Source organism: Salvelinus sp. IW2-2015, linkage group LG13, assembly GCF_002910315.2.
Source record: "Salvelinus sp. IW2-2015 linkage group LG13, ASM291031v2, whole genome shotgun sequence".
Taxonomy (NCBI): Eukaryota; Metazoa; Chordata; class Actinopteri; order Salmoniformes; family Salmonidae; genus Salvelinus; species Salvelinus sp. IW2-2015.
This window is the reverse complement of record NC_036853.1, coordinates 17,466,807-17,490,090: the sequence shown is the minus strand read 5'-3', so window position 1 is coordinate 17,490,090 and position 23,284 is coordinate 17,466,807. Positions and strand designations below refer to the sequence as shown.

The following is a 23,284-nucleotide window of genomic DNA, read 5'->3' as shown; positions in this document are numbered from 1 at the left end:
TGGGCGACGCACAATTGGCATAGCGTCGTCCGGGTTAGGGAGGGTTTGGCCGGTAGGGAGGGTTTGGCCGGTAGGGATATCCTTGTCTCAGTATGTAAAAAAAATGTAATAAAATGTATGCACTCTACTGTAAGTCGCTCTGGATAAGAGCGTCTGCTCTTGGCCGGTAGGGATATCCTTGTCTCAGTATGTAAAAATGTAATAAAAATGTATGCACTCTACTGTAAGTCGCTCTGGATAAGAGCGTCTGCTAAATGACTAAAATGTAAAAATGTAAAAAAATGTTCCAAAAGAAGTGAAATCCGCTTCGTGTTTTGTTTCCTTTGCACAACCCTAASGAGTATCGCGTATTTTCATCKGAATCATTAAACCTCGGCCTACTCCCCAAACTGATGTAGTGGCCGTAACAACAACATGCAGTGTTCAATGTTGAATTGTTCATCCATTTTGAAAAGTCCAAAGAACAGGCAGAATAAACTAAATCGAACATCTGTATATCGACATTTAGTTTTGTAATCCAGATMTATTTATTTTTAACTCGCTAAGTGTAGCCCTATTTCAAATCTTTGATAATAACTTTTCCAGATGCGAGATCTGTGTCACTTCACACTGGCAGGTTTTTTCATTTGGAAAATATTTTGTTCTATTTTATTCTGTTACATGTTTTTTACTATAACATAGGTGTGTCTTGACTGTGATAAGGGCTTGTGAAATAAGAGCGTCTTGTCTGCTAAATTAACAAAAGAAGGCAATGCCATTTCAGTCATAGGCTTCTACAAGCAAGCCCCACATTGCTGGTTAGTCCTTTTTTGAAGATTGTGTTGCACGATATAATATAATGAATCTTAAATGGCACTTTGTTTGTGTGTGTGAATATATATGGGGTAATTTAGCAATTAGGATTTATCTCTAATGCTTATAATAAATGAAGCATTGTTGCGCACTGTTGGTATTGATAAATGCCCATATTTTTTCAAATGTTTTCCAAAAAATATATATTTTTCCATTAGTACTCAAGTATATAACAAAAAACTATGGTAGTACTCAAAGAGTCAAAACATTTAAAATGCCCATCCATACTGTGAACAAACTGTCAACGTGTTTCTCAGAGGGCTAACACATTTTCAGGAAGCTCACGTGTATTACAGTATATGTCAGAGGGCTTCAGTCTTGAGTCTGTAGCTGGAGGATGGGTGAATGTGCTTTACTACTGTAATCTAGTCTCCTGCATGGCCTGAGGGTCTAACAGGGATACAGGGCTGAGGAGAGAGGCTGCCGTGGTCATTACGGGAGGATGGATGGGTACACACCTTTGTGTCCTCAGACCATCGTTCATGCCACTGGACGTATTGATACTTGCTCTGTCTCCTATGCAGGCATTTAGGGCCCCGGCTGCCATAAACATACTCTCATACAGTACATTAGACAACAGACAACATGTATGCATACTTTAGACAGTGATGCACAAGAACACACATAGAACATTGCATAGACACACACACACACTCGTACACGCAGGCATGCACGGACGCACACACACACGGGTACTGGTGCCCAGAATTGTCTCAATGAGTCATCGTAAGCACAGTTCCCAGGGAGAGGAAATCGAGCCTCCATATGCTGTGTCATTTCATTTGCTTTGTCATTTCAAATCCAGAGAAAGATGCTGAAAACATGGCAAAATATCCTCTGTGAACTGCACTCCCAGTCTCAAATTGAACTGTACATGTATTACCATTTTGTTCCAGTTCACTAAATTGATTGATTATTAAATTTGAGCTTTGCTAATTTGCTATTATGGAAACAGGTGACACAACAGATATGCATACTGTATGTGTGTGTGGGTGGAGAGGTGTTGGTTCAGTGGACAGTATGCAGAGCTGTTCATCTGTCTGCTCTGCTGAGTCTCTGGGCATGGAGGGGTCTGGTTCTCTGAGCCTAGCCAGCTGTTCATCCGTCTGCTCTGCTGAGTCTCTGGGCATGGANGGTTCTCTGAGCCTAGCCAGCTGTTCATCCGTCTGCTCTGCTGAGTCTCTGGGCATGGAGGAGTCTGGTTCTCTGAGCCTAGCCAGCTGTTCATCTGTCTGCTCTGCTGAGTCTCTGGGCATGGAGGGGTCTGGTTCTCTTATGATGTTCTTGTCTATAAGTGTTCTGTACTCTGTCATGTATTTGTATGTTCTGTGTGGACCCCAGAAAGAGTAGCTGCTGCACACATCCTAATAAACTTAACTAAACTCATTATCTTCACATTGGCGACTGAACTGTGCTGTGTCATCATCGCCATCACACCAATCATCCCTGTCTATTTACACTACACCACGGGAGGCTGGTGGRACCATAATTGGGGAGGACAGGCTCATGGTAATGGCTGGAGCAGAATAAGTGGAATGGTTTGATGCCATTCCATTTGCTCCGTTCCAGCCATTATTATGAGCCGTCCTCCCCTCAGCAGCCTCCACTGCAGTACACAGATGGTAGAGGGAGAAACACCCAGAGGAAATATATATCCTGCCTGCCACTGACTTCCACTGGCACACTTTATTACAACACTACATTATTTATCATCCAGACGCCTTGTCCACAGACACCAATATATCTCCCATATTAGCCATCCACACAGTGTAGATTACCTGGCCTCATTGGCCACCTGTCAAAACAACCCAATATTTATTAGTTTAATCTGGTTCACTCAATCATTGTCTCTTATGGTTAGAGAGACCCTTTAACGATTTATGATGAGATCTTGCATCATCACTGTAGATGCGCTTGCTTTGTCAAATCCTCTCCCCAGAGGTCCTTACACACAGCCATACCTCACTGCTCTAAAAAACTAAAGTTTGACAGACTGTTGGCTGTACATTTGGTGATAATATGGGTTCTCCCTCCGTCCTCAGATTTAAACATTAGCCCTCTACCTCTGTGTCTGTAGCAATAACTGTTCCCTAGCACTGTGGTACGTGGTACCTGCAGCCTCCTAGCTTTGCCCATAATGTCCCTCTCCTGTCCCCTCCCGCCCCCTGCAGGACGATGCCCGCCAGCTCTTTGCCCTGTCGGCTGCTGCTGAGGCGCAGGGCATCCTGCCCAACGACCTGTCCAAAGTGATCCGCCGCCTGTGGGCCGACAGCGGGGTGCAAGGCTGCTTCACGCGCTCCAGGGAGTACCAGCTCAACGACTCAGCCGCATAGTGAGTAGACATAGTGTGTTTCAATTATGAACACATTCTTATTTACAATGAGGCCTAGCAAGAGGCCTCCTGTGGGACGGGGGCTGAGATTATAAATAAATGTAGGACAAAACGCACATTGTGATAAAAGAGACACCACAACACTAGATAAAGAGAGACCTAAGACAGCAACACAACCTGGCAACAACACAACATGGCAGCAACACAACATGGCAGCAACACAACCTGGCAGCAACACAACATGGCAGCAACCAACAACTGCAGCACACAACATGGGCAGCAACACAACCTGGCAGCAACACAACCTGGCAGCAACACAAGCATGGCAGCAACACAACATGGCAGCAACACAACATGACAACAACACAACATGGCAGCAACACAACATGGCAGCAACACAACCTGGCAACAACACAACATGGCAACCACACAACATTGGCCACACATGAGTACAACACGGCCAACACATGCAGCAACACAACTGCAGCACACACATGCCAGCACAAACATAGCAGCAACACAACATGGCAGCAACACAACCTGGCAACAACACAACATGGCAGCAACACAACATGGCAGCAACACAACATGGAAGCAACACAACATGGCAGCAACACAACCTGGCAGCAACACAACATGACAACAACTCCATGACCTTCAATGTCAACAACTCCCTTGAAGGAGTGGTACGCTCAATGTTTCTCAATATAACCCACCTCCCTCCATCCCCTCCCTCCTTACCTCCCTCTAGTTCACTCAGTATGCAATCTGCACCTGCACACGCACCCTCGCGCTACCACAATACAAATAAATGTGACCAGGAGACCAACACCAGTTAGAGCTACTCTCTATCTCCTCCTGCTGCTTGTTTACTTTTTATTCAACCTGGAAAACAAAACCCTGTCTACTTTGCATACAGCTTAACAACTCTGCTTTGTCTGCCAATTTCCTTTTTAATAACATTATTACAAACACATTAAGAGAATGAGTTGATTCTTAAAGGTCGGATCACAGAGAAGACTGGGTGTTTACCCTGATGCAATCACAGTGGCAGTTAGATTGATTGGTGGCTTGTCTGTCTCATATCAGGTTTAATCAGGAGTGTGTAAAACCTCTGGCCAGCCTCCCATTAGACTGATGTATGATGGTATTGTGTTCTGATTGATGGTAACAGAGGAGGTCTGTGTCTAGATTCTCCTCTTCTCTACTGCTCTCATCTCCTCTCCCATCTGCTGARGTGTGAAACCTGACATAACACTCCACAGGTAGCAGACTAAACTCAACTCCATGGTGACCGAACAGGCCCCATTAACATAACAGGGGGCTGTAGTTGAGCGGGTTGAGAGTTTCAAGTTTCTTGGTGTCCACATCACCAACAAACTATCATGGTCCAAACACACCAAGACAGTCGTGAAGAGGGCACGACAACACCTTTTCCCCCTCAGGAGACTGAAAAGATTTGGCATGGGTCCCCAGATCCTCAAAAAGTTCTACAAGCTGCACCATCGAGAGCATCCTGACTGGGTGCATCACCGCCTGGTATGGTAACTGCTCGGCATCTGTAAGGCGCAACAGAGGATAGTGCGTATGGCCCAGTACATCACTGGGGCCAAGCTTCCTGCCATCCAGGACCTATATACTAGGCGGTGTCAGAGGAAAGTCCAAAGAATTGTCGAAGACTCCAGTCACCCAAGTCATAGACTGTTTTCTCTGCTACCGCATGGCAAGCTGTACTGGATCGCAAAGTCTGTGACCAAAAGGCTCCTAAACAGCTTCTACCTCAAAGCCATTAGACTGCTGAACAGTTAATTAAATGGCTACCCAAACTATTTGCATTGACCCCCTTTTTTTTATTGACCCCCCTGGCTCTATGCACATTCACTGGACTCTACCTACACACCACACACACACACACACCCACACACACACCACACACACACACACACACACACACACACACACACCACACACACACACACACACAACCACACACACACACACACACACACACACACACACACACACTACACTACACTGAAACTTCTAACACACACAGACACACCACTACATACCCTGACACGCACAAAACACACATGCATATTGACGCCACTCACACATAGACACACTTTCACACTCTTCACATACGCTGCTGCTACTCAGTTTATTATCTATCCTGATTGCCTTGTCACTTTTACCACTACCTACATATCACCTCAATTACCTCAAATACCTCGTACCCCTGCACATTGACTAGATACCTGTACTCCTTGTATATAGTCTCGTTATTGTTATTTTATTGTGTTACTATTTCCTTTTTTTTATTTGCAAATTGTTCTTTTTAACTCTACATTGTTGGGAAAGAGCTCGTAAGTAAGCATATCACGGTAAAGTCTACACCTGTTGTATTCGGCGCATGTGACAAATAAATTTGATTTAGATTTTCGATTTGAGCGGCTGATCTCATTTTAACTCCCATTGACAGCTCTGGGAATTCTACCCATCATGGATTGCAGCTCAAATTACCCATTTTGCTTTCCATAATGCTTAAAATGTCATGCATAAAAACCAATGATGTGTATAAACCGTGGATGACTGACAGGGGGCGCTGTATTGAAGCCACTGCGCAGCCATCTTGGTAAAAAATTATTTGGAAGCTATAAAAATTAATTTATTAATGTCTACATACATTTATTACATGTTTGATCTATTACAGACACTTGCATACTTCTAAATGATATTATGTGAGCTAAACATAATATGAAAATATGTAGAAACATTTTCCTTCAAGTATATTTTTTTGTTAGAGTACTAATGTTACTATCCCCACTACAACAACAAAATACTTACATACATATATTTTTGTCCTTGGAAACATTTAATTGAAATACTGTAGAATTCCATTCATTCCTATGGAGTACTGTTCCTACTGAGGAGTACCAATATGGCCGACCGGTGGCGTCAAAGACTTTCAATGGCCAAAACATAGCGTCAGCAATCCAGGGTTTATATACATCATTGGTAAAAACCTTTGAGAAAGTTGAGCGAAAGAGAGAGACGTATCATACACAAACACAGAACACTTGGACTCTGTGGTCGTGCATGAACCCAACAGAACCAATCCAGAATCACTGTTGTGCTAAAACACAACAACAGACAACAGCTGTGGTGTATCTGCTTGAGTGCCTCTGCTTGGATGTGTGTGTGTGTGTGTGTGTGTGTGTGTGTGTGTGTGGGTGTGTGCTTGCCAATGTGTATGTGTCCGCCCTCATCATCATCCTGTGTGTGTGGTCCTCACAGCTACCTGAATGAAATGGAGAGGATAGCCAAATCAGACTACATCCCCACACAGCAGGACGTGCTGCGGACCAGAGTGAAGACCACCGGCATCGTGGAGACACACTTCACCTTCAAGGACCTACACTTCAAGTAAGGGCTCTTAGAACAACCCTGAATAGTGTCAGTCTCTATATCTGGATGACTTTGTGTTGGGACAGGGGCAAACATGTAACTGACCATTACCTTATTACATTAATGAGAAAACAATGGATCCAGTACACAAATATCCTGGTCTATTCCCTCTGTCCCCTTGTTTTTAACTTGCTGTGGATGAAAAAAGGTTCCAAAAGGGTTCTTTGGCTGTCCCCAGAGGAGAACTATTTTTGGTTCCATGTAGAATCCTCTGTAGAAAGGGTTCTACATGGAACCAAAACGGTTCTACCTGCAACCAAAAAGGGGAAAAACGAAGAACCCTTTAAGGTTCTAGATATCCCATGAAGTCTACGCTCTTCGAAAAAAAGGTGCTATGTCCAAGTGTATGGTTTGTGTGTGTACCACATGTGCGTGTCTTATATGGCATGTGCATATGGCTGACCAGGAAGTGTTGTGAGACACCCTCTACCTCCTGGCTGTGAGCAGCAGATGTTAACACTGTTTAACAAGTACATCTGATACAATGGGAGATCCGTTCAAGTTTCAGTGCTTTTAACAGCCAGATAGACGATGGGAAACATGGTGATAAATCGGGCCATTCCTGTCTGCCTGTTTGTGTGTCTGCCTCTGCCTGTCACTGTCTGCCTGCCTGTCCGTCCGTCTGTCTGAGTGGTCTGATATGAGTCCACAAATCAAATCAAATCAAATTTTATTAGTCACATACACATGGTTAGCAGATGTTAATGCGAGTGTAGCGAAATGCTTGTGTTCTAGTTCCGACAATGCAGTAATAACCAACAGTAATCTAACCTAACAATTCACACTATACTACCTTACACACACACACAAGTGTAAAGGGATAAAGAATATGTACATAAAGATATATGAATGAGTGGTGGTCAGAACGGCATGGCAGATGCAGTAGATGGTATAGAGTACGGTATATACGTATGAGATGAGTACTGTAGGGTATGTAAACATAAAGTGGCATAGTTTAAAGTGGCTAGTGGTACATGTATTGCATAAAGATGGCAAGATGCAGTAGATGATATAGAGTACAGTATATACATATGAGATGGGTAATGTAGGGTATGTAAACATTGTATTAAGTGGCATTGCTTAAAGTGGCTAGTGTACATTTTTACATAATTTCCATCAATTCCCATTTTTAAAGTGGCTGGAGTTGAGTCAGTATGTTGGCAGCGCGCCGCTAAATGTTAGTGGTGGCTGTTTAACAGTCTGATGGCCTTGAGATAGAAGCTGTTTTTTCAGTCTCTCGGTCCCTGCTTTGATGCACCTGTACTGACCTCGCCTTCTGGATGATAGCGGGGTGAACAGGCAGTGGCTTGGGTGGTTGTTGTCCTTGATGATCTTTATGGCCTTCCTGTGACATCGGGTGGTGTAGGTGTCCTGGAGGGCAGGTAGTTTGCCCCTGGTGATGCGTTCTGCAGACCTCACTACCTCTGGAGAGCCTTAGGTTGTGGCGGAGCAGTTGCCGTACCAGGCGGTGATACAGCCCGACAGGATGCTCTCGATTGTGCATCTGTAGAAGTTTGTGAGTGCTTTTGGTGACAAGCCGAATTTCTTCAGCTCCTGAGGTTGAAGAGGCGCTGCTACGCCTTCTTCACAACGCTGTCTGTGTGGGTGGACCAATTCAGTTTGTCCGTGATGTGTACACCGAGGAACTTAAAACTTTCCACCTTCTCCACTACTGACCCGTCGATGTGGATAGGGGGGTGCTCCCTCTGCTGTTTCCTGAAGTCCACAATCATCTCCTTTGTTTTGTTGACGTTGAGTATGAGGTTATTTTCCTGACACCACACTCCGAGGGCCCTCACCTCCTCCCTGTAGGCCGTCTCGTCGTTGTTGGTAATCAAGCCTACCACTGTAGTGTCATCCGCAAACTTGATGATTGAGTTGGAGGCGTGCATGGCCACGCAGTCGTGGGTGAACAGGGAGTACAGGAGAGGGCTCAGAACGCACCCTTGTGGGGCCCCAGTGTTGAGGATCAGCGGGGTGGAGATGTTGTTACCTACCCTCACCACCTGGGGGCGGCCGTCAGGAAGTCCAGGACCCAGTTGCAAGGGCGGGGTCGAGACCCAGGGTCTCGAGCTTGATGACGAGTTTGGAGGGTACTATGGTGTTAAATGCTGAGCTGTAATCGATGAACAGCATTCTCACATGGGTATTCCTCTTGTCCAGATGGGTTAGGGCAGTGTGCAGTGTGGTTGCGATTGCGTCGTCTGTGGACCTATTGGGTCGGTAAGCAAATTGGAGTGGGTCTAGGGTGTCCGGTAGGGTGGAGGTGATATGGTCCTTGACTAGTCTCTCAAAGCACTTCATGATGACGGAAGTGAGTGCTACGGGGCGGTAGTCGTTTAGCTCAGTTACCTTAGCTTTCTTGGGAACAGGAAACATGGTGGCCCTCTTGAAGCATGTGGGAACAGCAGACTGGGATAAGGATTGATTGAATATGTCCGTAAACCACCAGCCAGCTGGTCTGCGCATGCTCTGAGGACGCGGCTGGGAATGCCGTCTGGGCCTGCAGCCTTGCGAGGGTTAACACGTTTAAATGTTTTACTCACCTCGGCTTGCAGTGAAGGAGAGCCCGCAGGTTTTGGTAGGGGGCCGTGTCAGTGGCACTGTATTGTCCTCAAAGCGGGCAAAAAAGTTGTTTAGCCTGTCTGGGAGCAAGACATCCTGGTCCTCGACGGGGCTGGTTTTCTTTTTGTAATCCACAGTGACCAAGTTCCAGATAAACTCAGAGCGCTGCGCGAGGCTGACATTTACCTTCCGTCACTGCCTCACAGACACGTTGTCTGGGATGAACAATACATGGAGACAATTGATAAGAAAAGAGTCACCTCTTTATATCTCTGTCCTGTTGGCTGTAGCTATGGAAACTCCTCTCCGGGAAAATAACAACAGAATGAATGAATGGCATAGAAATGACAACTGAGACATTTGGTTGAGGGAGAGATAGTGAAAAGAAGACATACTAAAATAGTGTTTGTTTCTTTTGTGTTACCTTCTCCATATTCTCTAGCAATGTTTCTGTCTTTAGAGCTTGTGTTGTTCTCCTCACAAAGAGGAAGCCACTAAAGCTGCTGTGATTATCGCGATCCCCATAGACACGGTTGTCTGACCCGGATACCCCTCTTTTACGCTGCTGCTACTCTCTGTTTATGTTATATGCATAGTCACTTTAACCATACCTCCACCTGTCTCTCACTGGCTGTCACTTTGGCTGCCATGTTCCTAAGCTTCACAATCATGTCTATCAGCAGTCTCCACTRACCGGAGATGTCAGCGCTTTTGTCCGTTTATATTTTTTTACACTACTGTCTATGCTCTCTCCTCATTTGCTGTGACCCTGTTCAAATCAAATGTATTTATATAGCCCTTCTTACATCAGCTGATATCTCAAAGTACTGTACAGAAACCCAGCCTAAAACACCAAACAGCAAGCAATGCAGGTGTAGAAGCACATTAAGTAATATTGTTCTCTATGACCCACCCACCCTCTCCCTGAGTCCATTCCCCACAGAGGCAGAACAGCAACAGCCGCATTACAGCACACTACCCATTCTGAAATGAATACCTCAAACTAATGAAGCATACTGGACACAGTCCCTTTAAATACACACTGGTCTTGGTGAACCTGTACATGGGAAATTAACACTCGTTCACAATGGAAATTTCAAGAACATTGCCAAATGATAACAGAATACGGGTACAGATTATTCCATGCCAAGTCATTGACATTTGTGTTGTTGACAGAGTCATGGGACAGTCAAACCTGTTACTCAGTTCTAAACTAGGTAATCTTAATCTTGTATGTCTGAGCCTGTGAAAGCCKAGTTTGTTGCAGGATGAAGCTTTATGTGGAATAGTGGGTCAGCTCTAGAATCTACCTTCACATCAATGTCCATTAACGTGTGATAGAAAGGCTGTGTTGTTCGCACTAATCACAGCTCAAGCAGGGGTATGACCTCAGCGCCTGCCTTCCCTAACAACCAATGTCACCTCATCTGTGTGGTGGGCTCACGTGGTAGAGCCTCGTCATCTCTCTCCCAGTTCTTCTGGTAGACACCTGGTGTAACAGTCTAATGTGTCTCCAGTGTTCAAGCGTCTGAACACTCAGAGTAGAAGCCAAGCATCTCAGAGTAGAAGCCAAGCATCTCAGAGTAGAAGTCAAGCATCTCAGAGTAGAAGCCAAGCATCTCAGAGTAGAAGTCAAGCATCTCAGAGTAGAAGCCAAGCATCTCAGAGTAGAAGCCAAGCATCTCAGAGTAGAAGCCAAGCATCTCAGAGTAGAAGCCAAGCATCTCAGAGTAGAAGAAGTTGCTGTGTTAGGAGCAGTTTTCCCTTTCAATCAAAACGGAATGTATTGCATGGACAGAGGGGAACCTGATCCTAGATCAGCACTCCTACCCTGAGACGCCTTGATACATATGGCCCCTGAGGGCTTCCTGTAGCAGTGTTGGCCCTGTAGTCTTTTATCACGGTCCAGCGTATCTAATGGATCTCTGTCTGTCTCTCTCCCCAGCTGCCTTTGTACTCAGAACAACCTCATGAAATGTTAATGCATAGCCTGAGATGGAATGTCACCCTCACTTTCTCTCTATCTTTCTTCCCCTTATCACACTCTCTTTTTCTTCTCTACTTCTCTCCTCTCTGTTCTTCACCTTATCTTTTCTCTCTTTCTTTTTCGGTGTTACTACCTTCATGTCTCTCTCCACCTCTCTCCATCCTCTCTCCCTCTTTACCCTCATCCATCTCTCCATCCTCTCTCCCTCTTTACCCTCATCCATCTCTCCATCCTCTCTCCCTCTTTACCCTCATCCATCTCTCCATCCTCTCTCCCTCTTTACCCTCATCCATCTCTCCATCCTCTCTCCCTCTTTCCCTATCCATCTTCCATCCTCTCTCCCTCTTTACCCGCATCCATCTCTCCATCCTCTCTCCTCTTTACCCTCATCCATCTCTCCATTCCTCTCTCTCCCTCTTTCTCCTCATCCATCTCTCCCTCTCTTTCTCCTCATCCATCTCTCAACCTCTCTCCCTCTTTACCCTCATTCCTCTCTCCCTCTTAACCCTCATACATATCTCCACCGCTCTCTCTTTCCACTCATCCCTCTCTCCGCCTCTCCTGCAGGATGTTTGACGTGGGCGGCCAGCGCTCAGAGAGGAAGAAATGGATCCACTGCTTTGAAGGAGTCACAGCCATCATCTTCTGTGTGGCGCTGAGTGCTTATGACCTGGTGCTGGCTGAGGATGAGGAGATGGTGAGGAGGAAGAGTCACCTATCTTATCCACACCTTGGAAATAGACAATATTTCTGTGATCCACACATTATCAACTGGTCATACGTATACTTGTCATCTGGTACCAAAACACCCATATGCTTTACATATTATAAAGCAAATATTACTTCTCTACATTTTGTTTAACAAGATATGTGCACTGGAATAGGCTATTAGATTAGATCGATTTTATTATATAGGGGTGTACGTGATATACTGCACACACTGCTTACTGAAGTGTGGGTTGATGACTTAACCTGTGGAGTGGTTCAAGCTGCTTAGATAGCATCTAATTTCTGTGCAACGAGCCATTTGTTTTCCTCACTGTGGTGTCAAGCACCCAATCAATACACCACTTATGTAAGTACAGGACAAATACTTGATGGGAGGAACCATCCTACCTCACAGACACTGCATTTTGTGAGAGAGTGTAACAACTTGATCCCACATTAATTTAATAGTCTTGTTGATATGCTATAGCTCACAAATTCTTAGGACCAAATAGGCCATTCGTTTACTTCTATGGATGTTCACCTGTTTTACTTCCTTTCAGTCAGTCCTTTTTTTATACAGCACATTCATCTATTTTTAACAGTCTGCTTGAACAATATGTTTCCTCTCACCATCCCCCTCACACCACACAGACACACTCGGCTTCTCCATCCATCTCCACTACTGCAGTGAGAAAGAAGAAAGCATAGACACATTCACAAAAGACATACTGTACCACTACCCTATACAGCTAGATTTAAAATGAGGTGTTAATGCCCCCTTGTGGCAACCTCTATGTTTTATCCTTTAGTTGATGTCTTTGGATGTGATGTGACCAATTTTGTATTTATTTTATTTAACCTTTATTTAACTAGGCAAGTCAGTTAAAAACACATTATTAATTTTACAATGAAGGCCTACCCCGGCCAAACCCTCCCCTAACCCGGACCACTCTTGGCCAATTGTCCGCCGCCCTATGGGATGTATTTATACAATGGGTGGGTCTAATCCTGAATGCTGATTGGTTAAAATCGCATTCCAGCCAGTGTCTATTCCACAAGTTACCACCGGCTAAATCTATGATGTTAAAATGCCTATTTACTCTGTTCCATCTGACTGCGAAATCCGCTGTCTCATCAGCRCAGCCAGGCAATTTATAAACTTGACATCCACTATAAAAAGCATTGAGACATTAGCTCACATGTCTTTTAGACTAGCAATTTGTTTTTAACAGTAGAGATTTGTATAAACCTTGCTGTCTGTTTCTCCGACATTTGCAACATTGTTTCAATATTCAAATTTGATCTCCAGCTGTCCCATAGTAATGAATGTGTCGGGAGTTGGGACGAGACAGACAGGCATGCAGCGTTTCTCATCCAGTCTAAATCATGAATCAGCTGGCATCATTTTTATGAATATATACAAAGAAATGTCAATTGAAAAAAGGTCAAATGAAACGTAGTGCGGCTAGTCTTTCCAGCTTCAGATTGAAGTAATTGTGTTAGCTGTATTGTTGGCTAGCTCCTCTGAACAACAGTGTACTGTTGAGAGAGCAGATTTTCTATGCCAGGCAAAATCGCACCTCATTAGCTCATTGTTATAGATGTATCCAAATAAATGTCATRAGAAAACAGCTTAAACAAATGCAAATGCTACTGTTGTTATTCTGGCTGCACTGTTTGACGTGACTGTATGCTAGCTGTAGTTGGCTAGCTAGCAAGCAAGGGATAASAACGTTGCTAGCCGGTATGGCAATGGAACATTTAGAGCGGACGACTGGGTTGTGTCCATAGATACAGAACAAAAAGACTGAACGACTGCGTCGCGTCTCTGGCAACCAAACCGATAGAACAAACGACCAGCCGGCTTGGGTAGCAACCCTAGATTTGTGTTAGGACTATATCTTGTGGAAGGATGAAATAGTATGAATAAATTAATCAAATGAATGTTTTTAATGATAATATGTAAATCATTATTTTAATATGTTGGTAACCCGTATAAAAGTGATAATGCCCTTGGAGGATATATTGGCACGGTTTGCTGGCCCTCGATTAACAACACCTGTGCCAATATATCCTCCAAACACCGGCTTTTCAGGCATTATCATTTAAATAAACCCTTGCTGATTCTATGTTTTGGCCATTGAGAGGCCACCGGTTGGCCATATTGGTACTCACCAGTAGGAGCAGGCCTCCATAGGAATGAATGGAATTCTACAGTATTTCAATTAAATGTTTCAAGGACAAAATTACAAGATTTAGGTATTTTATTGTTGTATTGTGGACAGTAAATATTTGTAATCAAAATAGTTTAAGGAAAATACTATAGATTTTTTTTTTTATGTTTAGATCACATAATATAAATTAAAAGTATGTGTTAAGGTGTCCGTAATAGAATACATGTGGCAAAAAGTTATGTAAATGCTTTCTATAGCTTCCTAAATATTTGTTTTACTATTGTGGGGGAGTGCCAAGATGGAGGCACAGTGGCTTCAACACAACYCTCCTTCTCTGTCATCTAGTGTTTATATACAGTTGAAGTCGGAAGTTTACATACACTTAGGTTGGAGACATTAAAACTCGTTTTTCAACCACTCCACAAATTTCTTGTTAACAAACTATAGTTTTGGCAAGTCGGATAGAACATCTACTTTGTGCATGACACAAGTAATTGTTCCAACAATTGTTTGCAGACAGATTATTTCACTTATAATTCACTGTATCACAATTTCAGTGGGTCAGAAGTTTACATACACTAAGTTGACTATGCCTTTAAACAGCTTGGGAAATTTCAGAAAATGATGTCATGGCTTTTAGAAGCTTCTGATAGATTAATTTACATCATTTGAGTCAATTGGAGTGTACCTGTGGATGTATTTCAAGGCCTACCTTCAAACTCAGTGCCTCTTTGCTTGACATCATGGGGAAATCAAAAGAAATCAGCCAAGACCTCAGAAAACAAATTGTAGACCTCCACAAGTCTGGTTCATCCTTGGGAGCAATTTCCAAACGCCTGAAGGTACCACGTTCATCAGTACAAACAATAGTACGCAAATATAAACACCATGGGACAACGCAGCCGTCATACCGCTCAGGAAGGAGACGCATTCTGTCTCTTAGAGATGAACGTACTTGGTGCGAAAAAGGAGCTTGCAAGCTGAAGAACACCATCCCAACCTGAAGCACGCGGGGTGGCAGCATCATGTTGTGGGTGTGCTTTGCTGCAGGAGGGACTGTGTGCACTTCACAAAAATAGATGGCATCATGAGGTAGAAAATGATGTGGATATATTGGAGCAACATCTCAAGACATCAGTCAGGAACTTAAAGCTTAGTCGCAAATGGTCTTCCAGATGGACAATGACCCAAGCATAGTCCAAAGTGTGTGCAAAATGGCTTAAGGACAACAAAGTCAAGGTATTGGAGTGGCCATCACAAAGCCCTGACCTTAATCCTATAGAAAATTTGTGGCAGACTGAAAGGTAGTGGTGCGAGCAAGGAGGCCTACAAACCTGACTCAGTTACACCAGCTCTGTCAGGAGGAATGGGCCAAAATTCACCCAACTTATTGTGGGAAGCTTGTGGAAGGCTACCTGAAACGTTTGACCCAAGTTAAACAATTAAAGGAAATGCTACCAAATACTAATTGAGTGTATGTAAACTTCTGACCACTGGGAATATATGATAGAAATAAAAGCTGAAATAAATAATTCTCTCTACTATATTTCTAACATTTCACATTCTTAAAATAAAGTGGTGATCCTAACTGACCTAAGACAGGAATTTTTACTAGGATTATATGTCAGGAGTTGTGACACACTTAAATGTATTTGGCTAAGGTGTATGTAAACTTCGACTTCAACTGTAAATAATTGTACGTGACCCAGTATTTCTCCCCATCTTCTGTCTACCAGAACCGTATGCATGAGAGCATGAAGCTGTTTGATTCCATCTGCAACAACAAGTGGTTCACAGAGACCTCCATCATCCTCTTCCTCAACAAGAGGATCTGTTTGAGGAGAAGATTACACGCAGCCCCCTAGCTATCTTACCCGAGTACACAGGTAGAGAAGCCTTCCAATGTGTCTGTAGGACTGTAACGTACAGCAGGTTGAAGTGCAGTCCGACAGAGAAATAGTGTAGTTGTGACGGTTGAGGCTGTACTATTTCAGCAGCAGTAGTAGCTCTAGCAGCAGCAAATTGAAACCGTGAGATAATATTGGAGGTGCAGAGTTGGGTGCCTTGTGAGAATTCGTCATGAGTGTGGTAACCCGCCTCTACTATCCTTCTATTGGCCAACTTGCAATCCCTGGAGAATAAACTGGATGAGCTCCGTTCGAGACTATCCTACCGATGGGACATTTTAAAACTGTAATAAAAGGTTGCGGATGTTGCATGGATTACAGGCAACATCCGTACAGAGCTAAAGGCTAGAGCTTGCTAGCCTTTTCGAAGGACACTAATCCGGACGCTTATAAGAAATCCTGCTATGCCCTCAGATGAACCATCAAACAGGCAAAGCATCAATACAGGACTAAGATTGAATCCTACTACACCGGCTCTGATGCTCGTCAGATGTGGCAGGGCTTGAAAACTATTACGGACTACAAAGGGAAACCCAGCCACGAGCTGCCCAGTGACGCGAGCCTAGCATAGGGGCTAAAGGCATTTAATGCTCGCTTCGGGGCAAGCTACACTGAAGCATGCATMAGAGCACCAGCTGTTCCGGACGACTGTGTGATCACGCTCTCCGTAGCTGTTGTGAGCAAGACCTTTAGACAGGTCAACATTCCCAAAGCAGCGGGGCCAGATGGATTACCAGGACGTGTACTCAGAGCATAGGCGGACCAACTGCCAAGTGTCTTCACCAACATTTTCAACCTATCCCTGACCAAGTCTGTAATACCTACATGTTTTTAAAGCAGACCACCATAATCCCTGTGCCCACAAAAGTGAAGGTAACCTGCCTAAATGACTACCGACCCGTAGCACTAACGTCGGTAGCCATGAAGTGCTTTGAAAGGCTGGTCATGGCTCACACCAACACCCTCATCCCAGAAACCCTAGACCCACTCTAATTTGCATACTACCCAAACAGATCCACAGAAGACGCAATATCAATCGCAACCCACCCTYCCCRTTCTCACTTGGACAAAAGGAACACCTATGTGAGAATGRTGTTCATTGACTACAGCTCAGCGTTCAACACCATAGTGCCCACAAAGCTCACCACTAAGCTAAGGACCCTGGGACTAAACACCTCCCTCTGCAACTGGATCCCGGACTTCCTAACTGGCCGCCCCAGGTGGTAAGGGTAACCAATAACACATCTGCCAAGCTGATCCTCAACACGGGGACCCCTRAGGGGTCCGTGCTTAGTCCCCTCCTGTATTCCCTGTTCACCCACAACTGCGTGGCCATGCACGACTCCAACACCATCATTAAGTTTGCTGATGACACTATAGTGGTGGGCCTGATCACCAACAGTGATTAGACAGCCTATAGGGAGGTCAGAGACCTGGCAGTGTGGTGCCAGGACAACAACCTCTCCCTCAACGTGCGCAAGACAAAGGCGATGATTGTGGAATACAGGAAAAGGAGGGCCATTCACATTGATGGGTCTGTAGTGGGTCGAGTCGAGAGTTTCAAGTTCCTTGGTGTCCACATCACCAACAAACTATCATGCTCCAAACACACCAAGAAATTCGTGAAGAGGGTCATGACAACGCCTTTGCCCCCTCAGGAGACTGAACAGATTTGACACGGGTCCCCAGATCCTCAAAAGGTTTTACAGCTGCACCATCGAGAACATCCTGGCCGGTTGCATCACCGCCTGGTATGGCAACTGCTCGGCATCCGGCCATAGGGCGGTACAGAGGGTAGTGCATACAGCCCAGTACATCACTGGAGCCAAGCTTTCTGCCATTCAGGACTTCTAGGCGGTGTCAGAGGAAGGACCCCCCAAAAAAAATCTAGGACTCCAGTCACCCAAGTCATAGACTGTTCTCTCAGCAATCGCATGGCAAGCGGTACCGGAGTGCCAAGTCTAGATCCAAAAGGCTCCTTAACAGCTTCTACCCATAAGCCATAAGACTGCTGAACAGTTAATCAAATGGCCACCCGGACTATTTACATTGACACCCWCCCCGACTAACCTGTACCCCTGCACATTGACTCGGTACCGGTACCCCCTGTATATAGTCTCGTTTTTGTTATTGTATTTAACTTTTTATTTTATTTTTTACTTTWGTTTATTTWGTAAATATTTTCTTAACCAACAATTCAGTTCAAGAAGTAGAGTTAAGGGCTTGTAAGTAAGCATTTCACGGTAAGGTCTACATCTGTTGTATTCGACGCATTTGACAAATACAATTTGATTTGATTTGGATATTGAGCTTGCCAGTGACGATTTCCAAGAGATATCAACTTATAATTGATTAATAGTAGTTTATCAAGGAATCAAGCCTTACATTGTAATGTCCAGCCACACATCACATTATAATGCTTGTTTTTTTGTTCACCATTTTAACCTCTCGCTACTCAGGAGCCAACAAATATGATGAGGCAGCCAGTTACATCCAGACCAAGTTTGAGGACCTGAACAAGAAGAAGGACACCAAGGAGATCTACACCCACTTCACCTGCGCCACCGACACCAAGAACGTCCAGTTTGTCTTCGACGCTGTCACCGACGTCATCATTAAGAACAACCTGAAGGACTGTGGTCTCTTCTAGAGGCAGGCCCAGAGGAGGCAGGCCCAGAGGAGGAGCTAAGGTGAGCACAAAGATTATGGAAAACCAAACWGCTAATCCAATGTTAGTGATGTCTCTTTTGGTCACTAAATGGCTATGTTAAAATTATATAATAGTCAATATGGTAATTAACTAGCGCCCTGTGTTCTGCGCAATTTTGTGACATAGCAAGATTTTATCCTGTATTTTAAGGATAGAGAATGCAATTGTCTGAAGATGGTCCCGGACCATCTGACAAAAAATAAAAGGGGACAGTTTTATGAAAAAGTTTTGAGGTGTGAGGTGTGATTTTGTTTTCTGGTGGTTAGGTTGACTTGGCACTACAGCATAGATGTGACACATTTTAAAAACCCATGCATGTCTTACCTGTAAAAATACACAAACTGCACATCTCAACTCTAATTAACATCTGCTCAGCCATATGTCTGGGGTAGCTGACTTTTCCTACCTATGTCCTCCAGGAGTACAGCCCAGAGAGCCTGCTGCCTGGAGGATAGAGAGAGAGAGTGGGCAGACACACCACCATCACAGACACACTGTACTGGCACTTTTCTATATGGAAACAAACATAACAGACTGAGATGTTGGGGAAAAAAGCCTTGCAGAATTATTCCAACAATCACTGATTCTCAACCGTCATGTCCTCCTCTCCCGCTTGTGGTTTTTGTGTTTTTGTTTATTTTCTTTGTATGTTAGATATTTAATTTGATAGGTGTCTCTTTTTTTTATTGATATCTGGCAAGTCTAAATTTTATCTCAGATTTATAATTTTTCGCTTGTATCTTTATTGTTTAACTATTATCAGAGGTTAGAAATACATTCACTTTAACAGATGTCTGCATTTTATGAAACTTTAAATTGCATTAAGCTTATTTTTTTACAGGGAAACAAGTATGGAGCGAGAACATAAATTGTGAGGAATTRTTGGGGGGATAATGTTTACATAATGCCAACAAGGTTTGGGATCAATTTAATTTAAATTCCATTCAATTCAGAATGGAAACCAAATTCCAATTTCAAATTTTCTTAATTGAAAAGCATTGAAGAGAATTGGAATTTCAATGTACTTCCTGAATTGACTGGAATTTAAATCAAATTGACCCCAACCGTGATGCCAACATTCTTCGCTGTATAATATCGCTTATCGTTCTGCATGACTGTCCATAGATGATCATAGCTGTATTTCTGTCATTCTCACAAACAATGTAACATTCCTTTAGAAAATAATAACAAAAAGTTAAGAAAAAAGTATCAGTTTTGAAGATAAAAGATTTTTAACCAATATTTAATATAGATGTGCTTTCCTAACATTATTTGTTTTTCTTTCCTTTTTTTCTGTTTCAATCCATGTCTTTTGCAGTATGTTTGTGCCTTGATATCTGTTCATACCTGTTACTTGTAGAGACTTGCTTTCTCCATAGTGTGAATTAGGGCTATTTCTACTCCCATACTATTCCCATGACTAATGAAGTGGTAAAATATAGATCACAATAATGGCACAGAAATTAACAATGATAGTCTTTTGGTAAATATTAAAATGGTTTAAATGTTCTACTATTGTTTAATTTAAATAAAGTTTTAATTTAAATAAAGTCAGTTTCCATCCTCCTGGCCTGTCTTTAGGGTAATATACTTTTCTACATATTCCACTGTAAAAATGCCATTTAACAGCTAATAACATTTTATTGGGGTCTTAAAGCTAAGTAGCCCACCACTTAAGGTACAAATTGCACATCCTATTGTACATAAATGTAAATTGGACTGTACCGACCGTCCAAACAACACTTCACCCCCCATACACATACAGTAATCCTATACTTGAGAAACTGACAAGGGAGGATGATGGGGGGCTTGTATATTCAAATGTGCAGCTATGTATATGATCTGCCTATAGTAGGGAGTGATCTATACAGATTGTGATGGTGAGTGAATGATGCCTACAGGAGGACATGTACAGTCTTGCTCTTTCTAATAAAGTGATTGGGGGACAATGTAACAGTCCAGCTCCAGCATTTGAATTGTAAAACTGCCATTTAGTGAAGAATATCATGAATGTTGTAGTCATTGGCACAACAATAGGCTCCCCCAAACAGCCAAGGCAATCATTCCCTCAGGTAATTCAGAGAGTGGAAAGGGGATGGGGGTAGTTTGAGGGTTCATGCTGTGTGCAGTTCAATTGTATTTCACTATAGAGGAGTAAGAAATTCCATAGACTACCAGATAAATCCACAAGGTGGTGTACATAATGTACATAATGTACACCACCTTGTGGATTTATCTGGTAGTCTATGGAARTTCTTACTCCTCTATAGTGAAATACAATTGATGCATAAAATAGGTAGGTTCTTAAACAAAGCATCATGCTAAACTAAACATGTCACATTGGCAGGGGTGAAAGTAGATTTAATGTCTTACCGGTGAAGGACACACAAGTGGGCGCACGCATTTTTTAAACTAAAAAAAATGCCTATTACAAAAATTACAGAGTAACCTACTCTGATGGCACTGACAACGAGATCAATAAAAACGTGTTATCTGATCTATATAATCGGCCTACGAAAAGGGGAGTCACAAATACAATATGATGTCCATCTAACCTGGCAAAGGAAATTATTGTCCAAAAACAAACGAAAGTGGCACTAACCCAATGATAKAGACAGTGAATATGCCCACTCACCCGGGATATGGCGGATATTCTCCGCGGGGTACCAATAAGATAGGCTGCTGTTCGCTCAATTAAGTTAACAATGTTGATAACTAAAAGACAGACTGGAGTTGTTTCATTTTCATCTCTTTACGTCAATAGTCATTTGCTTACCAGACAGAGCAGTAAAGTACTTTATAGAAGTTGCACACATGGGGGAAATGTTGGCKTTTTATAAAAGCATTTCATGTAATTCTACGTAATTTTAKTTAACTGGAGACTTATTTTTTAATACCGCACAAATGTTCGAAATGGCAGGCTACTTTGACTGACAAACAGAATCTGAGGTCGCTAAATTATCGTCTTTCTCCTGGTGTAGTAGGCTATTCGGAATGATTTAATTTATTTCTGAAGACAGCAGTAATTATATAACATTGGCAAATGTATTTGAATGTATCATGGGTGCTGAAGTTCGTTCAGAACCCTTCGCGTGGCTATGATTCTATAKGGATATAAATGAAGTGCAACGCTGAACAGATGAGAGTTGCAGGCTCATGTCTATCAGAGTAGAGAGGGGGGGATTATAGAAAGTGAATCTCATTCTAGTTATGTGAGACACACTGGCGCGCTTCTCGCACAACCAGGACCACGTGTTGATCTCAAACAGTTTGAGACCAACCCAAATGAACTCTTTGAATACTAGGCCAAGGCTGAAAARCTATTTTTTCACATMACGTTTTTTTGTGGGGGCGGGAGAATGAACTAAGAGGCAACTAGAATTAACTTTGATCGCTTTTGTTATAATTTTTAATTTGCAAAAAGTGTACATTATTTTTCATGCAAGGAGAGGTACCGGATCCGGTCAAATAGGTTCCGGAACAAAACAGTCCAAAACGGAGAGGTACAGGATCCGGCTCAAATTAAGCACMGTCTATTTAGTAATTACAGAGCGCGCTTCCAAAACTCGGGCTCTTCCAACTGTAGGCAACGCGATTTAAAACAATCCACAGCCTTAAAAAAMAAGAAACMAAAGATCCTCTGTGGCCAAATCATGCTTTCTGGTGTAGTAGCCTATTCTGAGTGATTGCATTTATTTCTGTATAAACAGGAGTAAGCTAATTAGGCAATATATTTTTGGCAATTTAATTAAATTTACTTTAGGGGAAGCTTAGCCTTATGGACACGCCGCCTATGCKTTTTAATGTGGCAGAAACACAACCAGTCATGATGTTTTCATCTGATTGTCTAACAATCATTGCGCTTCTGTAGGCTACCCGCGCACATTCTTCACTCACAAAATCATTTCAGCATACAWACTCCAACAGTGCACTGTGCACCCGCAATTTAATGGATGGAAACAGACATCTYTTATAAAACACCTACGTGTATTCTAATGACATTCTGCGATTATAGCTTGAATTGATGCATCCACTGTTGTCCACGCGCGCCTCGGTCTCCGCTACTCATCTCCGCGCGCCTCAGTCTAAGGCTAAATCCAACACTGTCTGTAGGTACATGATAAGAGCCTATTGTAGTGGCAAAGCATCAAACAACATATATAGTATAGGTGTACATCTGTGAATTGTGATGATTAGGATATATTCGTTATAAACCCTCTTCCTGATTGTGTGCGTCTGTGTGGCTGCACGCGCCACAGTGTACAAAGAGTGTTCTGATGTGTGGCAGGGGGGTCTGAAAGTAGATTGATAGGCTGTCTACTTGCCTAGTGTGAGACAAATTCTGAACAACGTTGTCTCCACCATGATTGACACGTGACTAAGATATCAACAGTGTAGCCCTGGTAATTGTTTTAATTCCGCAGATAATAAATMATATATTTTCAGGTGAGGGAGAAGTGTGATGTATTGACACGGTGTTTAGGTCTGGGGTCGTGTTTCAGGCGCGTTGCTATTGGCTGATTCTGTGATGCGCGCCGTTGACTGGCTGTGGGGGAAGAGACTGCGCTCACAAAATAAACT

General features: G+C 43.2%; 1 pseudogene; it reads left to right on the top strand.

Moving 5' to 3' along the window:
* The window catches only part of LOC111972222 (guanine nucleotide-binding protein G(i) subunit alpha-2-like), a 78,770-nt pseudogene extending 57,672 nt beyond the window's left edge, over positions 1-21,098 (top strand).
* The last annotated feature ends 2,186 nt before the right edge of the window (positions 21,099-23,284 follow it).